The sequence below is a fragment of the Bubalus bubalis genome, chromosome 1 (assembly GCF_019923935.1).
Source record: "Bubalus bubalis isolate 160015118507 breed Murrah chromosome 1, NDDB_SH_1, whole genome shotgun sequence".
NCBI classification, from domain to species: domain Eukaryota; kingdom Metazoa; phylum Chordata; class Mammalia; order Artiodactyla; family Bovidae; genus Bubalus; species Bubalus bubalis.
Window position 1 is genome coordinate 181,013,882 of NC_059157.1, and position 19,020 is coordinate 181,032,901.

The 19,020-nt window shown below is 40.2% G+C and overlaps 1 protein-coding gene and 1 pseudogene across 5 annotated transcripts in view; one reads left to right on the forward strand and one right to left on the reverse strand.

Moving 5' to 3' along the window:
* TMEM108 (transmembrane protein 108) overlaps positions 1-19,020 on the reverse strand; it is a 406,452-nt gene that overhangs the window by 42,395 nt on the left and 345,037 nt on the right. The window lies entirely within an intron of this gene.
* On the forward strand, positions 4,396-5,376 carry LOC123334852 (annotated as a pseudogene).

Here is a 19,020-nt window from a genome sequence, read left to right on the forward strand (position 1 = left end):
GGAATTGGGGGCAAGAGGAGAAGAGGATGCCAGAAGATGAGATGGCTGGATGGCATCACTGACTCGATGGACGTGAGTCTGGGTGAACTCCAGGAGTTGGTGATGGACAGGGAGGCCTGGCATGCTGTGATTCATGGGGTCGCAAAGAGTTGGACATGACTGAGCGACTGAACTGAACTGAACTGAGTCTTTATTGCTGCATGTGGGCTTCCTTTGGCTGTGGTGAGCGGGGACTACTCTCCATTGCTGTGCGTGGGCTTCTCATTGCAGTGCCTTCTCTTGTTGCAGAGCACAGGCTCTAGAGAGTGGGCTCAATAGTTGTGGTGCATGGGCTTAGTTGCTCTGCAGGACATGAAATCTTCCCAGACCAGGTATTGAATTCATGTCCCCTGCGTTGGCAGGTAAATTCTTACTCACTGGATTACCAGGGAAGTACCTCAGTTAAATTTTTAGTGTTTCTTCGATGCCTCTTGTCTGTGTTGCTTTCTTCACATATGTCTTCCTGTTCCCTCCCCACTTCAACTAATCTGCCACTTCAAGGCTTAGAAGATGGGTGAGAAGGGAGGAGAATAGTGGACAAAAGCAAAGAAAAAATTACAGGGTTGTTGCGGGGGCAGTGGTGAGGGGCACAGTGGAGGGATAAGGGAAATGTAAGGAGGGGAACTGTAGAGGAGGCATCCACAGAAAACAAATCGTTAAATAAGGGACAAATGAACAGCTGCCCAACCTTAAACTCCATCCCTTCCCATTTCTCCCCTCTCCTGTCCACTCCCCTCGAAGCCAAAATGTCCACTGGGAGCACTGGGAAAAGGGCATCCATGCCTCACATTCTCATGATCCATTGATTAAATACATGTCCAGTGACTGAAGAGAGGCTTCTGAATTCTGGGCTCCAGCAGCTCCATGTGTAAGACCATAGAATCCCTAAGACTCCTTTACAGATTACTCATTCTAGGATTCCATGAAATCTTTGTTGTTCACACTCAAACCATCTGAGGTTGCATCAGCTTGTGGTCAGATTCTGGGAGTGAATTTTATAAGTTATCCTGTGCTAACTGTGCTATCTATCCAGGCAATAGATAGAATATTTACCTAAGGAAATTCAAGCTCTTCTGTTTTAAGTACATTTCATCAAACATAAGAGACAACATACTATTGTTTTATGTCCCAGTAAGAAAGAAAACATACTGCCAGTTACACTATAACACAATGCTTTCTTACATTTACAGTTTTTATTCTATGCTACTGAGGGAGTGCCTTTAGACTTATCTAGACACTTTCATCATGCATCCCTTCACTTACATCATGTAGTACATAATTGCTAACTCTTTTGCAAATATTTCAGCAACAAAACACAACCCAGTTTCAACTGTTTTGTAAGGGTCATCTTTCCTTTAGTCCCATTTAGAACTTGACCGTTGCTCTGGTATATGGAATGGAGACCATTCTTAAATGATGAACACTTGTTTCACAAATATCAAATTTCTGCTCTGATGCTCTGCTTCTGTGCCCTCTGCACACAACACAACCTTTGGAGGTTGAGCCACAATAAATCTTTTTGAAGAATTTAAGATAGCAATTAAAGATGCTCAGTACCAATGATGCATATGACTCAAATAGAGATGATGAGGTAAATAACTTCAGCTGACACTCACCACTTGGGCTGTGATCACTGTCTGACTGACAGAAGAGAAAGGTGTGTGCTTAAACAAAGTCCTACTTTCCTACCGTAGGAGGTAAAGAAAAAACAAAGTGTCTTGAAGCAGCATGTTATAGCATCTTTCTTTTTTGCAACCATTTCCAAATGCTAAGCAGGGATATTCAGATACTTTAGCTGAATATCTGTGCCATGAAAGTCACCTGGATCAAAACAGGTCTAACCATGGAATTCTTGATATGACCCACAAAAGTATATCTTCACACTTGCCCTCCCTCCCATGAGCTCAAAAAAAAAACAAAAACAAAAACACAAAAACTTTGGTTTACTTAATGAATTATGCACTAGAGTGTGAAATGCTGATTGTTTTAAAGGGAGAAAATCAGAATTAAACTAGTTTTTTTCCCCAAGCATGTGCTTAGCACATATGCCAAAGAAATGTGTAAACGAAAAAGCCGAATTAGAAATTTATATCTGTGTAAAAAATGGTTATATGACATTTAAAGTAAGATCTGACAAGTACAGCTACAGTTAAGGAGGCTGCTTGGCTCCTTTAAGCCCCTTTCCGAGCTGGGCCTGCCAGGCTCTGTTTGGCGAGGTGGGGGTGCAGGGATCTTGGGAGGTATGGTTATGTGTTGGCATGGCAAGGAAAGCACACACCTTCTTCTTTTGGTGACGGATTTTGTGTCTCTGTCCTGTCCGAGGTTCAGACTCTGGTCTCTCTAACCTTGATCCCCAATTCTCTCCACCTTATGCTGTTTCACAGAAGTGCTGCTAGGATCCCCTATCAAAACCCTAATATTTCTATTCTGTACAACTCATTGTAGTAAACAAGTGTCCTGGCCACGCCCCCCTGAAGATGAGGCTGAGTGACATGATGTTCTGGGTACCAGCTCACCCTCTGTGCCCCTTTAGCATGGTAGGAGTCTGTCAGATGCCTGACCAGGTTTGTTGGGTGCCTCCATGTCAGTCGGCCTCCAGATGTGTCCACAGCTCAGACCCTCACTCAGGCACACACCTGACTGGTGGCTACCAGCCTCCTGCCACAGACGTGGAGGTCCAAAGTGACAAAACTGTTTCTGACATATGCCTTTCATGCTCTCAGAAAGGATTTAAGGTGGTTTACAATGGGATGGGCACAAACATAAGCTTTGTAACATAAAAATTGAGACCAACACTTTACAGAAGACTAAAATGAGCTGAAAAGAGGGTGGAAACAAAGACAACAGGGAGAAGCAAGAGTCGCCTGTGAAATCCCCAGCTGCTCGCCCTGCCTCCTGTGGTCTCATTGCTAAGCCACCTTAAAGGACACAAGCACACTGGCGTTTCTCCAGAATGTTGAGGAGCCAAATCTGGCAGAAATCACGAGCCTGCCTGATGCTTGTGAAGGAAAGTTTGGAAAGGGGGCTGTATGAGAGTAGGCAGGACACAGTACTATTCTTTTTTTCTGATGGGGAACCAGAACATAGCAACTGGGTAGCAGTGAGGTTCCTGGCTCTTAAACTGCCTCCATGTATGTGAGAGGTGATTATTTCTTTCCACTGCACCACCTTTCTCCCAGTTCACATCTCACATCTAGTACTTCTCTGTCAATCTAGGAGCAGGGGGGCAGTAGAGTTTGGGTGACCTCACATGCACACTCTGAGTTAAAGTCTTTATTTATTGTCAGAGATGAGGAGACTGCACAGGGCAGAAGCAGATCAGCAGTCCTTGGCAAAGGAGTCCTGGCTTTCGATTCCCTGATGGATGGGATCCTTAGGATGCTTGAAGTTACGCAAGTTCTTGCTATGTCACTGCCCTGGTAGGCTTGGGTCTTGCATCTTCATTTTGAAAGAACTAAGACTAACAATGTATGTGGTTCCATTTAAGGAATTGTTACAAAAACAGGCTCTTCTAACTCTTGAGCCAAAATCAGCATCAGATTGCTTCCCATAACTTTAATTTCACAAAGGTGGGTGGTAAAGGCAGAATTATCAGTACCCTCATAACCCTTGAACAACACCTTTGTCTCCAACCTCTGGTATTTTAGAAAGCGGTTCTCCCCACCCCCACCCCAGCATGTCATTCTGCTGCTCAAAAATCTAGTTGGCTTCCTTCAGATTAAGGAGGAATTTCAAGATCAAGTCATATAGGTGGTAAGTGGCAGGACTATAACTTGAACTTAGGTTTTCTAACTCTGTTCAGAGTGATGACTTCCCACCACATGAGGATTCCTAAGCTTACTGAAGTTGCTCTGTTCTGTTTACGTTTAGTCACCATTTCTGTTAGGTCAATATGAATATCAAGTTGTAAATAAAATGCTCAAAATAGTCACCAGATCATCCATGATGAAATCTCCTTAAAGCATAAGGAGGAGGTAACACTAGCTTTTAAGATGACACCAACTCTGTATTCTAGGATACTTTGGGGGTGCATCTAATAAGTGGTTCTCAACCTTAGCTTCTCACTGGAACCAATGAGATTTTAAGACACTCCCTGGGTGAATCTAATGTGAAGCCAAGACTGAGAATCAATGATGAAATAAAAGCTGCACACTAAGTCTCCCGCCCCTGGTCTCCATAGCCCATCTTGCTCAATGAAACCTGAGAGGAACTGAGGGGACAGAAACAATGAGGTCTTTGGAATCAGGTAGATCCTCATTCACATCCAAGTGTCTTAGGAAAGTGTTTTTAGTTGTGTAATCTTGGGCAATTGATCACTCTAAGCCTCATTTCCTCCATATGTAAAATAGAGACTTAAGAAGGTTTGGTGAGGCTTCTTTGTAAAAACACCAAATGAAGGCTGACCCCGGTGCTGTGGGAGGGCCTGGAGGCCCTGGGGGCCCTGGAATAGGAGGCTGTGGTGGCATCCACAGAGACTTTGGCAGTGGTGTCCAGGGCCACAGTTGGGGCCAGGGTCAGGGCTGGGGGGCTGGGGTAAACGCCATGGCGCTCTTGGAGGTAAGGCCGAGGGCAAGGAGTGGCTCCTCGATACCAAGCTGGGCCCTCTGGTCAAGGACATGAAGATCAAGTTCCTGGAGGAGATCTACCTCTTCTCTTTGCCCATCAAGGAATCTGAGATCACTGTCTTTTTCCTGGGGACATCCCTCAAGGACAACATTTTGAAGACTATGCCTGTGCAAAAGCAGGTCCATGCTGGCTAGCGGACCAGGTTCAAGGCATTTGCTGCCACTGGGGATCACTACAGACATGTCAGTTTGGGTGTCAAGTGCTCTAAGAAGGTAGCCACTGCTCTCCTGGTCATAGGGGCCATCATCTTGGCCAAGCTCTCCATTGTCCCATGTGACGAGGCTACTGGGGAAACAAGATCAGCAAGCCCCACACTGTCCCTTGCAAGGTGACTGGCTGCTGTGGCTCAGTGCTGGTGTACCTCATCCCTGCCCTCAGGGGCACTGGCATCGTCTTGGCCCCTGTGCCCAAGACGCTCCTGATGATGGCTGGCACTGATGACTGTTACACCTCTGCCAGGGGCTGTACCGCCACCCTGGGCAACTCCACTAAGGCCAGTTTTGATGCCATTTCCAACTGATCTCTGGAAAGAGACGGTGTTCCCCAAGTCTCTGTATCAGGAATTCACTGACCATCTTGTAAGGACCCACACCAGTCTCCATGCAAGGACCCAGGCTCCAGCGGTAGCTACCATGTAATTTTATATGAGAAAAAAAAGTGAATGAAACTGGTCAAAAAAAAAAAGATTTGGTGAGATAATATATGAGAGGGCTTCTCACAGTGTCTGGTACAGTCACTGTGGCTGCTATTATCATAATATTAACTCAGAAGGTTTCTTTTTCCTTCCTAAAGTGTCATAATCTCCATTGATCAGCCTTCCAATGGGTTCAGAATAAAGCAGCAAGTGAGAACATGGGATGTCCAGAAAAAGCCCACATGCTGGATGTTCAGCAGCTTCTATGGCCTTGACTTTCTGTAACAGGCATGCAAAGGTGGGGTGAGGTCTCAGGGAAGGGCAAGTTGCTGGGGGAGGTTGGAGCCAGTGGGAGAATATCCCCTGGAGACTATGCTTTCTTACAAGCATGTTGAGTTTGAAATAGGCAGGACCCTCTGGGTGACTCAAAATCAGCCCCTCCCCACCATACACAAATGTGAAGTAATGCTGTAAACCAAGGCTGATGTGCAAGCTATTTGGGATTTGAGTAAAGTAGCACTGGAAGGAAACGTTGTCCTCCAGATGTTCAGCATTTGAGGCAAGAGAGGTCCCTCCTGGACCACGGTGATGCTGGTGGCCTTTCTTACTGCTGTCCCTTTCCACCTACACTCCCCACCTTGATAAAACCTACTGTCAGTATAGATGCTCTACACCTCTTTTTATCTGATTTGGGAAATATCACAAAAAGAAAATCCTTTTCAATCTCATTTTTGGACTATTTGATATTTTCTTCCATTTTTTAAATTAAATTTTTTTTTATATTTGAAATTTATTTTTTATTTTTTTAAAATATAAATTTATTTATTTTAATTGGAGGTTAATTACTTTACAATATTGTATTGGTTTAATTTCATCTCTTACATTTAACCATGTAGAGAATGTTGTGTGTCACTCAGCTCTCTCTTCAAGACTGAGGCTGTCTTCCCCCAGAAAGGAGTGTTGGTTGCTCATAGCAGAATCCCTCCCCTGGAATTTCCCTGGCCAAAGGAAGGCACAAAAAGCTATATGATTCCATTTGTATATAATAACACACATTTCATTTCATTTTTTAAGCTGAAGCATAGTTGATTTACAATGTAACCACTGGTTTGTTTCCTATGTGAATCAGTTTGTTTTGCATATACATTAATTTGTATTATTTTTTAGATTCCACACGTAAGTGATAATCATATAGTATTTGTCTTTCTTACTTCAGTAAGCATAATATTCTCTAGGACGACCCACTTTGCTGAAAATGGCAGAACTCCATTTTTTAATGATTGAGTAATGTTCAATTACGTGTGTGTTTATGTATGTATGTGTATATATCTCTGTCTCTTATATCTTTCTTATCCATTCATCTGTTGATGGACCTTTGGGTTGCTTCCATATCTTGTCGATTGTAAATAATGCTGCTATGAACATTGGTGTGCATGTATCTTTTCAAATTAATGTTTTTGTTTTCTTTGGATGTATACCCAGGAGTGGAATTGTTAGACCACATGCCAGTTTTATTTATAGTGTTTTGAAGACCTTCCATACACTTTCCCACTGTGGCTGTACCAATTTACATTTCCACCAACAGTATACAAAGATTCTCTTTTATTCACATCCTCTCCTTGCTTGTAATCTGTAGACTTTTTGATAATAGCCATTCTCATAGGTGTGAGGTGCTATCTTGTTGTTTTGATTTACTTTTCTCAACAATTAGCAATGCTGAGCATCTTTTCATGGGTCTGTAGCCATCTGTCGGAGAAGGCAATGGCAACCCACTCCAGTACTCTTGCCTGGAAAATCCCATTGGTGGAGGAGCCTGGTAGGCTGCAGTCCATGGGGTCGCTAAGAGTTGGACACGACTGAGCGACTTCACTTTCACTTTTCACTTTCATGCACTGGAGAAGGAAATGGCAACCCACTCCAGTGTTCTTGCCTGGAGAATCCCAGGGACGGGGGAGCCTGGTGGGCTGCTGTCTAGGGTCACACAGAGTTGGACACGACTGAAGTGACTTAGCAGCAGCAGCAGCAGTACCCATCTGTATGTCTTATTCAAAAAATGTATATTCTGTCCGTTTTTTGATTGGGTTTTTGCTCTTTTGATATTGAGTAGTAATGACTGTTTACATATTTTGGATATTAATTCCTTGTTGGCCATATCATTTATTCCCATTCTGTAGGTTGTCTTTTTGTTTTTGCTGACAGTTTCCTTTGCTGTGCAAACATTCTTAAGTTTAATTAGGCTCCGTTTGTTTATTTTTGCTTTTATTTCTTTTGCCTTAAGACAGTCAAAAGTATTGCTATGATTTATGTCAATGAATATTCTGCCTATGTTCTCTCATAGGAAGGAGTTTAATGGTTTCAGGTCTCACAGTGAGGTCTTTAATCAATTTTGAGTTTACTTTTGTATATGGTATGAAGTAAGTTCTAATCTCATTGCTTTACATTTAACTGTCCAGTTTTCCCAGTACTACTTGTGGAAAAGACTGTCTTTTCTTCATTGCATATTCTTGCCTCCACTGTTGTAGATTAATTGACCATATGTGTGTGGGGTTATTTCTGGGCTCTCTATTCCATTCCATTGGTCTGTGTATTTGTGCCAGTACTATGCTATTTTGATTACTGTAGCCTTGCAGTATAGTCTGAGGTCTGGGTGGGTGATATCTCCAGTTTTTTTCTTCTTATTTAAGACCGCTTTGTCAGTTTGGGGTCTTTTGTTGTTCCACATGGATTTCAGGATTATTTTCTAGTTCTGTGAAAAATGTCATGGGTATTTTGGTAGGGATTGCATTGAACCTCTAGATTGCCTTGGGTAGTATGGTCATTTTAACAATATTAATTCTTCCAATCCTAGAGTATGGGGTATCTTTCCATTTCTTTGTATCATCTTCAGTTTCCTTCAACAATGTTTTATAGTTTTCAGAGTATAGGTCTTTCACCTCCTTGGTTAAGTTTATTCCTCGGTATTTTATTCCTATTGATGTGATTTTAAACAGGATTTTTTTTTAAATCCCCTACTACTAGTTGATTAATAGTGTAGAGAAATGTAATGGATTTTTCTAACCTTGTATCCTGCTATCTTGATGAATTCATTTATTCTAATACTTTTTGTGTGGAGACTTTAGGGTTTTCTATATAGAGTACCATGTCATCTGCAAACAGTGACAGCTTTACTTCTTCCCTTCCAATCTGGATGACTTTTATTTCTGTTTCTCGTATAATTGCTGTGGCTAGGACTTCCAATATTATGTTAAGTATAGGCAGCAAGAGTAGAGATCCTTATCTTGTTCTTGGATAAAAGTAAGTAAAAGTAAAAGCTGTCAGCTTTTCCCCATTGAGTATGATGCTGGCTGTGGGTTTGTCATAAATGGTCTTTATTATGTTAAGATGTGTTCCCTCTATACCCACTTTGATGAGGGTTTTTTTTTTTTTATCATGAATGGATGTTGAATTTTGTGAAATGTTTTTTCTGTGACTATTGAGATGATCATGTAATTTTTAATCCTTCCTTTTATTAATGTAGTATATCACATTGATTTTCAAATGTTGAGACATCCTTGTGCCCTTGGAATAAATTCTACTTGGATCATGGTATATGATCCTTTTTATATATTGCTGGATTTAGTTTGCTAATATTTTTTTGAGAATTTTTGCATTTATATTCATCATAGATATTGGCCTACAATTGTATTTTCCTTGTAGTATCTGTCTGGTTTTGGTATCAGGGAAATGGTGGCTTCATAGAATGAATCTGAAAGTGTCCTATCTTCTCCAATTTTTAAAAATAGTTTGAGCAAGATAGGTATTAGTTCTTCTTTACATGGTTGGTAAGATTCCCCTGTGAAGTCACCTGATCCTGAACTTTTGTTTCCTGTTTTTTTGTTTTCACTACTTGTGATTAGTCTGTTCAAATTATCTATTTCTTCTTGATTACATCTTGGCAGGCTGTATATTTCTAAAAATCTGTCCATTTCTTCTATGTTGTCCAATTTGTTGGCATACAACTGTTCATAGTATTTTTCTATGATTTTTTTTTTTTGTATCTCTGTGGCATAAATTATTATTTCTCCTCTTTCATTTCTTATTTTGCCCCTCTTTTCTCCTTGGTGAGCCTGGCTAAAATTTACCAGTTTCATATATTTTTTTTTTAACAAAACAAAACAAAACTCAGTTCTTGGTTTCCTTGATCTTTTCTATATATTTTTATTTGTATTTTATTTATTTCCTCTCTGATCTTTATTTTCTTTCTTTGGCCAATTTTGAGCTTTGTTCATTTTCCTAATTCTTTTAGGTGGTAGATTAGGTTGTTTGAGACTTTTCTTGTTTCCTAAGGAAGGCCTTTATTGCTATAAACTTCTCTCTTGGGACTCTTTTGCTGCATCCCATTGATTTTGAAGTGTTGTGTTTCCATTTTTCACTTGCCTTAAATAGTTTTCTAATTCCCCCTTTGATTTCTTCATCAACCCACTGGTTTTTCAAGCAGTATATTGTTTAGTTATCACATTTCTCATTTTCCCATTTTTCTTTCTGTAGTTGATTTCTAGTTTCATATCACTGTAGTTGGGAAAAATGCTTGATATAATTTCTATTCTCTTAAATTTGTTGAGACTTGTTTTGTGGCCTAGCTTTTAATCTCTTCTGGAGGACATTCCATGTGTACTTGAAAAGAATGTGTGTTCTCCTGTTTTTGGATGCAATATTCTATGATCTGGTCTATTTTGTCTTAGAGTCCTGGTCTATTACGTCATTTAAGGCCATTAGTGCCTTACTGATTTTATTAAAGTCCCTTACTATTATTATGTCATTGCTCATTTCTCCCTTTACATATGTTAGTATTTGCTTTATATATTTAGGTGCTTCTGTTTTGGGTGCATATGTGTTAGTGAGTGTAATATCCTCTTGTTGTGTTGATCCCTTTATCATTACATAGTGCCCTTCTTTGTGTTTGTTATAGCCTTTGTTTTAAAGTCTACTTTGTCTGACATGAATATTGCTACCCTCATTATCTTGTCATTTCTATTTGCATGGGGTACTGTTTCCCATCCTCTCATTTTCAATCTGTGTGTGTGTTTAGCCCTGAAGTAAGTCTCTTGTAGGGAGCATATTGAAAGGTCCTTTTTTAAAATCCAATCAGCCAACACTCACACTTTAAATGTGCAGTATACATCTGTTAATCACTACTCTAACCAAGATATAGAACCTCTCTATACCCTAAGAAACTTGATACTCCTTTTCAGCCAATATTCCCCTTTAAGAGCAACAATTTGTTCTGATTTCTACCATTAGAGATCAGTTTTGTCTGTTTTTGAACCTCAAATAAATAAAATAATTAGTTATTAATTTTTTGTATGTTGACTTTATAACCATTAGTTAGGTCAGTGGCTCAGTCATGTCCAACTCTTTGTGACCCCATGAACCACAGCGTGCTAGGCCTCCCTGTCCATCACCAACTCCCAGAGTCCACCCAAACCCATGTCCATCGAGTCGGTGATGCCATCCAACCATCTCATCCTCTGTCGTCCCCTTATCCTCCTGCCCTCAATCTTTCCTAGCATCAGGGTCTTTTCAAATGAGTCAGCTCTTTGCATCAGGTGGTCAAGGTATTGGAGTTTCAGCCTTAGCATCAGTCCTTCCAATGAACACCTGGGACTGGTCTCCTTCAGGATGGGCTGGTTGGATCTTCTTGTAGTCCAAGGGACTCTCAAGAGTCTTCTCCAACACCACAGTTCAAAAGCATCAATTCTTTGGCACTCAGCTTTCTTTATAGTCCAACTCTCACATCCATACATGACCACTGAAAAAACCACAGCCTTGACTAGATGGACTTTTGGTGGCAAAGTAATGTCTCTGTTTTTTAATATGCTGTCTAGATTGGTCATAACTTCCCTTCCAAGGAGTAAGCGTCTTTTAATTTCATGGTTGCAGTCACCATCTGCAGTGATTTTGGAGCCCAGAAAAATAAAGTCAGGTACTGTTTCCACTGTTTCCCCATCTATTTGCTATGAAGTGATGGGACCAGATGCCATGATCTTAGTTTTCTGAATGTTGAGCTTTAAGCCAACTTTTTCACTCTCCTCTTTTACTTTCATCAAGAGGCTCTTTAGTTCTTCTTCACTTTCTGCCATAAGGGTGGTGTCATCTCCATATCTGAGTTTATTGATATATCTCCCAGCAATCTTGATTCCTGGAAGCAATCTTGTGCTTCCTCCAGCCCAGCATTTCTCATAATGTATTCTGCATATAAGTTAAATAAGCAGGGTGAAAATATACATCCTTGATGTACTGCTTTTCCTATTTGGAACTAGTCTGTTGTTCCATGTCCAGTTCTAACTGTTGCTTCCTGACCTGCATACAGGTTTCTCAAGAGGCAGGTCAGGTGGTCTGGTATGCCCATCTCTTTCAGAATTTCCTACAGTTTATTGTGATCCACACAGTCAAAGGCTTTGGCATAGTCAACAAAGCAGAAATAGATGTTTTTCTGGAATTCTCTTGCTTTTTCAATGATCCAGCAGATGTTGGCAATTTGATCTGACAGAATGTGGTCCACTGGAGAAGGGAATGGCAAACCACTTCAGTATTCTTGCCTTGAGAACCCCATGAACAGTATGAAAAGGCAAAAAGATAGGACACTTAAAGATGAACTCCCCAGGTTGGTAGGTGCCCAATACGCTACTGGAGATCAGTGGAGAAATAACTCCAAAAAGAATGAAGGGATGGAGGCAAAGCAAAACCAACATCCAGTTGTGGATGGGACTGGTGATAGAAGCAAGGTTCAATGCTGTAAAGAGCAATATTGCATAGGAACCTGGAATGTTAGCTCCATGAATCAAGGCAAATTGGAAGCGGTCGAACAGCAGATGACAAGAGTGAACATCGACATTCTAGGAATCAGCGAACTAAGATGGACTGGAATGGGTGAATTCAACTCAGATGACCACTATATCTACTACTGTGGACAGGAATCCTTTAGAAGAAATGGAGTAGCCATCATAGTCAACAAAAGAGTCCAAAAGGCCGTACTTGGATGCAATCTCAAAAACAACAGAATGATCTCTGTTCATTTCCAAGGCAAACCATTCAATATCACAGTAATCCAAGTCTGTGCCCCAACAGGTAACACTGAAGTAGCTGAAGTTGAATGGTTCTATGAAGACCTACAAGACCTTCTAGAGCTAACACCCAAAAAGATGTCCTTTTCATTATAGGGGATTGGAATGCAAAAGTAAGAAATCTATGACAAAGGAGGCAAGAATATACAACGGAGAAAAGACAGTCTTTTTGATAAGGGGTGTTGGGAAAACTGGACAGCTACGTGTGAAAGAATGAAACTGGAACATTCTTTAAAACTAAAAACAAACTTAAAATGAATTAAAGACCTAAATATAAGACCAGATACTTTAAAACTCCTAGAGGAAAACACAGGCAGAACTCTTGGGCATAAATCACAACAGTATCATTTTTGGATCCATCTCCTAGAGTCATGAAAGTAAAAACAACAACAAAAGAACAAATTGGACCCAATTAGACTTAAAAGCTTTTACACAGTGAAGGAAAGAAACCATCAGCAAAACAGAAGGATAACCTACAGAATGAGATAAAATATTTGCAGATAATGTGAATGATAAGGGATTAATTTCCAAAATAAACAGATAGCCTATACAGCCCAATATAAAAAAACAAAAACAAAAAATGAGCAACCCAATAAAACAGCAGGCTTATGAAAATATACTAAACATCATAATTATTAGAGAAATGCAAATCAAAAATGCAATTATTAGACAAATGCAAATCAAAACTATAAAGCGTACCTAACATTGATCAGTCGAAAGTGAAAGTGTTAGTCACTCAGTATCTGACTCTTTGCCACCCCATGGACTGTAGCCTGCCAGGCTCTTCTGTCCATGGAATTTTTCAGACAAGAATACTGGAGTGGGTAGCTATTCCCTTCTCCAGGGATCTTCCTGACCCAGGGACTGAACCCAGGGCTCCCACATTGCAGGCAGATTCTTTACCCTCTGAGCCACCAGGGCAGTCAGAATGGTCATCATCAAAAAAATCTACAAATAAATGCTGGGGAGTGTGTGGAGAAAAGGGAACCCTCCTACACTATTTACGTGTGTGTCTGTGCTAAGTCACTTCAGTCGTGTCCAACTCTGTGTGATCCTATGGACTGTATTCTGCCAGGCTCCTCTGTCCATGGAATTTTCCAGGCAAGAATACTGCAGTGGTTTGCCATGCCCTCCTCCAGGGGATGTTCCCCACCCAGCGATCGAACCCACATCTCCTGCCTTTCCTGCATTGGCAAGCAAATTCTTTACCACTAGCACCATCTGGGAAGCCCATACTATTTACACTTGGAGGTAATCGGTGATGCCACTGTGGAGAACAGTATGAAGTTTCTTCAAAAAAACTAAAAATAGAGTTGCCATATGATCCAACATTCTCACTCCTGGGCATATATCTGGAAAAACTCTAATCGGAAAAGATTCATGCGCTCCAGTGTCATAGCAGCACTTATTTACAATAGCCAGGACATGGAAGCAACCTAAATATCCATCAACATATGAATGGATAAAGAAGATGTGGTACACATGTACAATTGAATACTACTCAGCCATAAGAAAGAATTAAATAATGCCATTTGCAGCAACGTTGTTGGAACTAAAGATGATCATACTAAGTGAACTAAGACAAACAGAGAAAGACAAATGTCATCTAACGTCATTTACATATAGAATCTTAAAAAAATAATACAAGTCAAACTACCGCACAATAGCACTCATCTCTCACGCTAGTAAAGTAATGCTTAAAATTCTCCAAGCCAGGCTTCAGCAATATGTGAACCGTGAACTTCCAGATGTTCAAGCTGGTTTTAGAAAAGGCAGAGGAACCAGAGATCAAACTACCAACATCCGCTGGATCATCGAAAAAGCAAGAGAGTTCCAGAAAAACTTCTATTTCTGCTTTATTGACTATGCCAAAGCCTTTGACTGTGTGGATCACAATAAACTGTGGGAAATTCTGAAAGAGATGGGCATACCAGACCACCTGACCTGCCTCTTGAGAAACCTGTATGCAGGTCAGGAAGCAACAGTTAGAACTGGACATGGAACAACAGACTGGTTCCAAATAGGAAAAGGAGTACGTCAAGGCTGTATATTGTCACCCTGCTTATTTAACTTCTATGCAGAGTACATCATGAGAAATGCTGGGCTGGAGGAAGCACAAGTTGGATTCAAGATTGCCGGGAGAAATATCAATAACCTCAGATATGCAGATGACACCACACTTATGGCAGAAAGTGAAGAGGAACTAAAGAGCCTCTTGATGAAAGTAAAAGAGGAGAGTGAAAAAGTTGGCTTAAAGCTAAGAAACTAAGATCATGGCATCTGGTGCCATCACTTCATGGCAAATAGATGGGGAAACAGTGGAAACAGTGTCAGACTTTAATTTTTTGGGCTCCAAAATCACTGCAGATGGTGACTGCAGCCATGAAATTAAAAGATTCTTACTCTTTGGAAGGAAAGTTATGACCAACCTAGACAGCATATTAAAAAGCAGAGACATAACTTGGTCAACAAAGGTCCGTCTAGTCAAGGCTATGGTTTTTCCAGTGGTCATGTATGGATGTGAGAGTTGGGACTATAAAGAAAGCTGAGCACTGAAGAATTGAAGCTTTTGAACTGTGGTGTTGGAAGAAGACTCTTGAGAGTCCCTTGGACTGCAAGGAAATCCAAGCAGTCCATCCTAAAGGAGATCAGTCCTGGGTGTTCATTGGAAGGACTGATGCTGAAGCTGAACCTCCAATACTTTGGTCACCTCATGTGAAGAGTTGACCCATTGGAAAAGACTGTGATGCTGGGAAGGATTGGGGGCAGGACAAGAAGGGGACGACAGAGGATGAGATGGCTGGATGGCATCACCAAGTTGATGGACAGGAGTTTGGGTAAACTTTGGGAATTGGTGATGGACAGGGAAGCCTGGTGTGCTGTGATTCATGGGGTCGCAAAGTGTTGGACACGACTCAGCGACTGAACTGAACTGAGTATTATAATATACTCAATTTCTTGTATAACCTATACTGGAAAAGAATCTGAAAAATAGGTAGATTGATAGATGTAGATACTGAATCATTTTGCTGTACCCCTGAATGTGTACACCTGAAACTAAGACAACATTTTAAATCATCTATGCTTTATAAAAAGTTGTTTGTTTGAGGGGGAAAAGACATGAATATGAACTGAGGTAGAATAAGTGTATGGAAAAATTAAGTAGGGTCAGAGGATGAAGGGTGTGATGTGGGACAGTCAGGAAGAGCCTCCATTGAGTGGAGAGGCCCTGAGGGATAATTTTTGAAAGCGCAACATGGAAGTCAGTGTGGCTGAACCAGAGTGGGGTTGGGGCAGGCAATAAATGAGGTCAGAGCAAAGGTCAATGGCATTGTTAATACTTGGGCTTTTGCTCTAAGTGAACTGGAAATCCTAGAGAGTTTTGAGCATAGAAATAACATGTAGTAACTATTACATGTTTATCATGTAATAACTATTACATGTTATCATGTTTAACATCATTTTCTCTGAACAGTATTTCTGCCCCCCATTTTTAAACCTATTATACAGAGTGAAGTAAGCCAGAAAGAAAAACACTAACACAGTATACTAATGCATATATATGGAATTTAGAAAGATGGTAACAATAACCCTGTGTATGAGACAGCAAAAGAGACACTGATGTATAGAACAGTCTTATGGACTCTGTGAGAGAGGGAGAGGGTGGGAAGATTTGGGAGAATGGCATTGAAACATGTGAAATATCATGTATGAAACGAGTTGCCAGTCCAGGTTCGATGCAGGATACTGGATGTTTGGGGCTGGTGCACTGGGACGACCCAGAGGGATGGAATGGGGAGGGAGGAGGGAGGAGGGTTCAGGATGGAGAACACATGTATACCTGTGGCGGATTCATTTTGATATTTGGCAAAAACTAATACAGTTATGTAAAGTTTAAAAATAAGATAAAATTAAAAAAAATAAATAAACCTTCTGGGAAATTCCATTATGTCTCAGTCCATTCCAGACTGATTTAATGCTCTTTTTTTTCTGAGCCACCCAGGCAGAGTTAGGTCTGAGGACTTCAATCCCAAATCCATTTCCCCTGGGCCAGCAGCCTCATCTCCTCATTGCCTACATTTTACTCTAGCTGTTGCTACAGAAATTAGGCACATAGAGAAGCAAGCAGACAGCACCTGCACGCCACATTTTTCTCATTCTAACCCCACCTTCCCCGCCACAGCCACATGAGAAGATTGTGAGCAGCACACAGCCCTCCTGTTACATGCACACTCCTGCCATGTGAGCAGGATAACATCCCAAGAGGCAGGCACCTTTTGACACATGAGGGATGGAGCCAGATTTCGCCCTCTCCTGTCCCCTGCAGGGACATAAGATCCTACTTTGCTCCTCCAAGGATCCTTAGTGAGACTGCATCCCAATTGTCCACAGTGGTGATCAGCTCAGTAACATATGTTCTTTCTCCCTTCCACTTTTTCACTCTTTTCAGTTGCCTACACAAGTTCCCTGAAACCACTCTCTAAAATTTAAGCCATATGTCAGCTTACTTTGGGGAGAAAAAAACAGGGTTAAAACATCCCTCTCCTTTTACCTTACCCTGCTCCTGCTTCTTTCAAAAAAAATTCATGTCAGCTTCAGCCTCAAGGAACAGAAGACAAACAACAATAACCTCTTCTCTAGCAGGACCATACCCCACCCACTCCTGCTGGACAGACCCAGCCACTGTCCTGGCTGATCTCAGGTGCACAACTTTTCTCTGGCTACTTTCCTACATCCATAATAATTTTTTCCTTTCAACAATTTTTTCAAAGATCAGTTCAAATCTCAGTGATTTTCCTAACAGCTTGCTTCTCTAAATGGCTAAAGTGGAAGTTGTTCTGCTTGTGAGATCTCATCTGCTGTCTTATAATAACTATTTCTGTGTTTTAAGTGTCCTTTCAACTTGATTATGGGATCCTTCAGGGAAGAAACACCATCTTACATTTCAATCATGGAATCATAAGACTTCATGGTTGGGAAGAATCTCAAAACTCATTCATAGAGGACCAGGATTACGATGCCATATCTGATTCTAACTTCATGACTTTCAGAGGCTCACTTCATTTCTTTGGACCTGCAGAATGAGGATGAGCTCCAAGCCACTTCAAAAGTCAACCATTTCATGATTTCGTGAAAAGACAAATAGTCATTTCAACAAAGAAGGGACCAACAAACAACCCAAAGAGAGAAAATGACCTGCTCAGGTTCACAGACTCAATGGCCAAAATATAATTACAAGTTCAGTTTCTTGATCTCTAGCCTGCTGCGAGCTATTTTGGAAAGCCCTTTGACTCTCCTACAACACCACTATGAACCTCAAGAAAATGCTCAATGAAAACATACAGATTGACTTACTAAGAAACTAAACTCTCCAGGAAGATGCAACTGACCACAATCTTGGAATATTCTTAAACACTTATTACTTATCACAGAATTGTACATTACTTCTCCATTTCAATTTCTAGGCACTGATTCCTTTTATGCGATGCCAAAGGTTAGCTTTCATTTCTCTCTGTTAATAAAGTCTTATTCTTAACTTTGGAACTGTCTGACAAGCTCTGCTGTCCCTGACATGTTTTTGATTTTCCACTTGCTCTTATCTTTTTCACAAAGACAAGTTATACTAGAGGCACATTAATCTCTTTAGACTTCTGTTTCCTTACCTGTAACCAAAAGTTGTGGAAATGAATATTCTATAAAGTTTTTTCTGACTCTAAGATTATTTGAGAAGATCTGACTTATCTCAATCTATAGCAGAAGGGAATAAAATGTGGAAACTGTGACCAAGATCTCTTGTAATAATTAAACAAATAGTTAAAACTGCTAATTTCTGTTTTGTCCTTAAGCAGTTATATTTTTAAGTGACATTTTAAGCATAATTGATATACAGTGTCCTTGGCACAAGGACTAGTTAGAAAACTCAGTAGAATAATGAAGAAAAATTGACATTTTTTGCTGATAGTTCTTTGGAAGATCGTTTAAATGAGTATAACTGTTTAGAAACAGAAATGGATGAGGCCCATTCAACTTGATAAATTCCTGTTTTGAGTGGAATTGGTGGAAAGGTGAGGGAGAGATTCGATTTTGTGTTTGGCATGGATAATTAGAGATAATTATTGAAGGACAATAAACGTTTGTATACTTTAAAAACAAAGAAACAAGTCAGGAGCCATCAAAAAATAGAATAGAAAAAAAAATAGAATAGAAATCATAAAAGAAAGTGAGAAAAATAAGACCTAAATTTATATGAATAAATGTAACCAAAGTCTCTTATTAGGTGACAGAGGCGTTCACCTAAAATAAAATATAGCTGATGTGCTCCATTAACCTAAAACACGACACAAAAGATTGGTAAATACAAGGATAGAGGAAACTCAGCAAAACTCAAGTAGAAATATATTTTATTCAAAGCTCAATTCAGACAAATTCATAACCTTGAAAGTTTTCATCATTTAATGAGGAAGTATGAAGATAAGTTATCTGTGAATTCAGCTGAAATTTTTTTTAAACAACAAAATATAATTAAAGCAAAAAGAGGAAAATAAAAAAGTAAGTAAAATTGTAAATTAGAAAAACAATCATACATATATTCAAACGTTAATTTCTTGAAAAAATAAA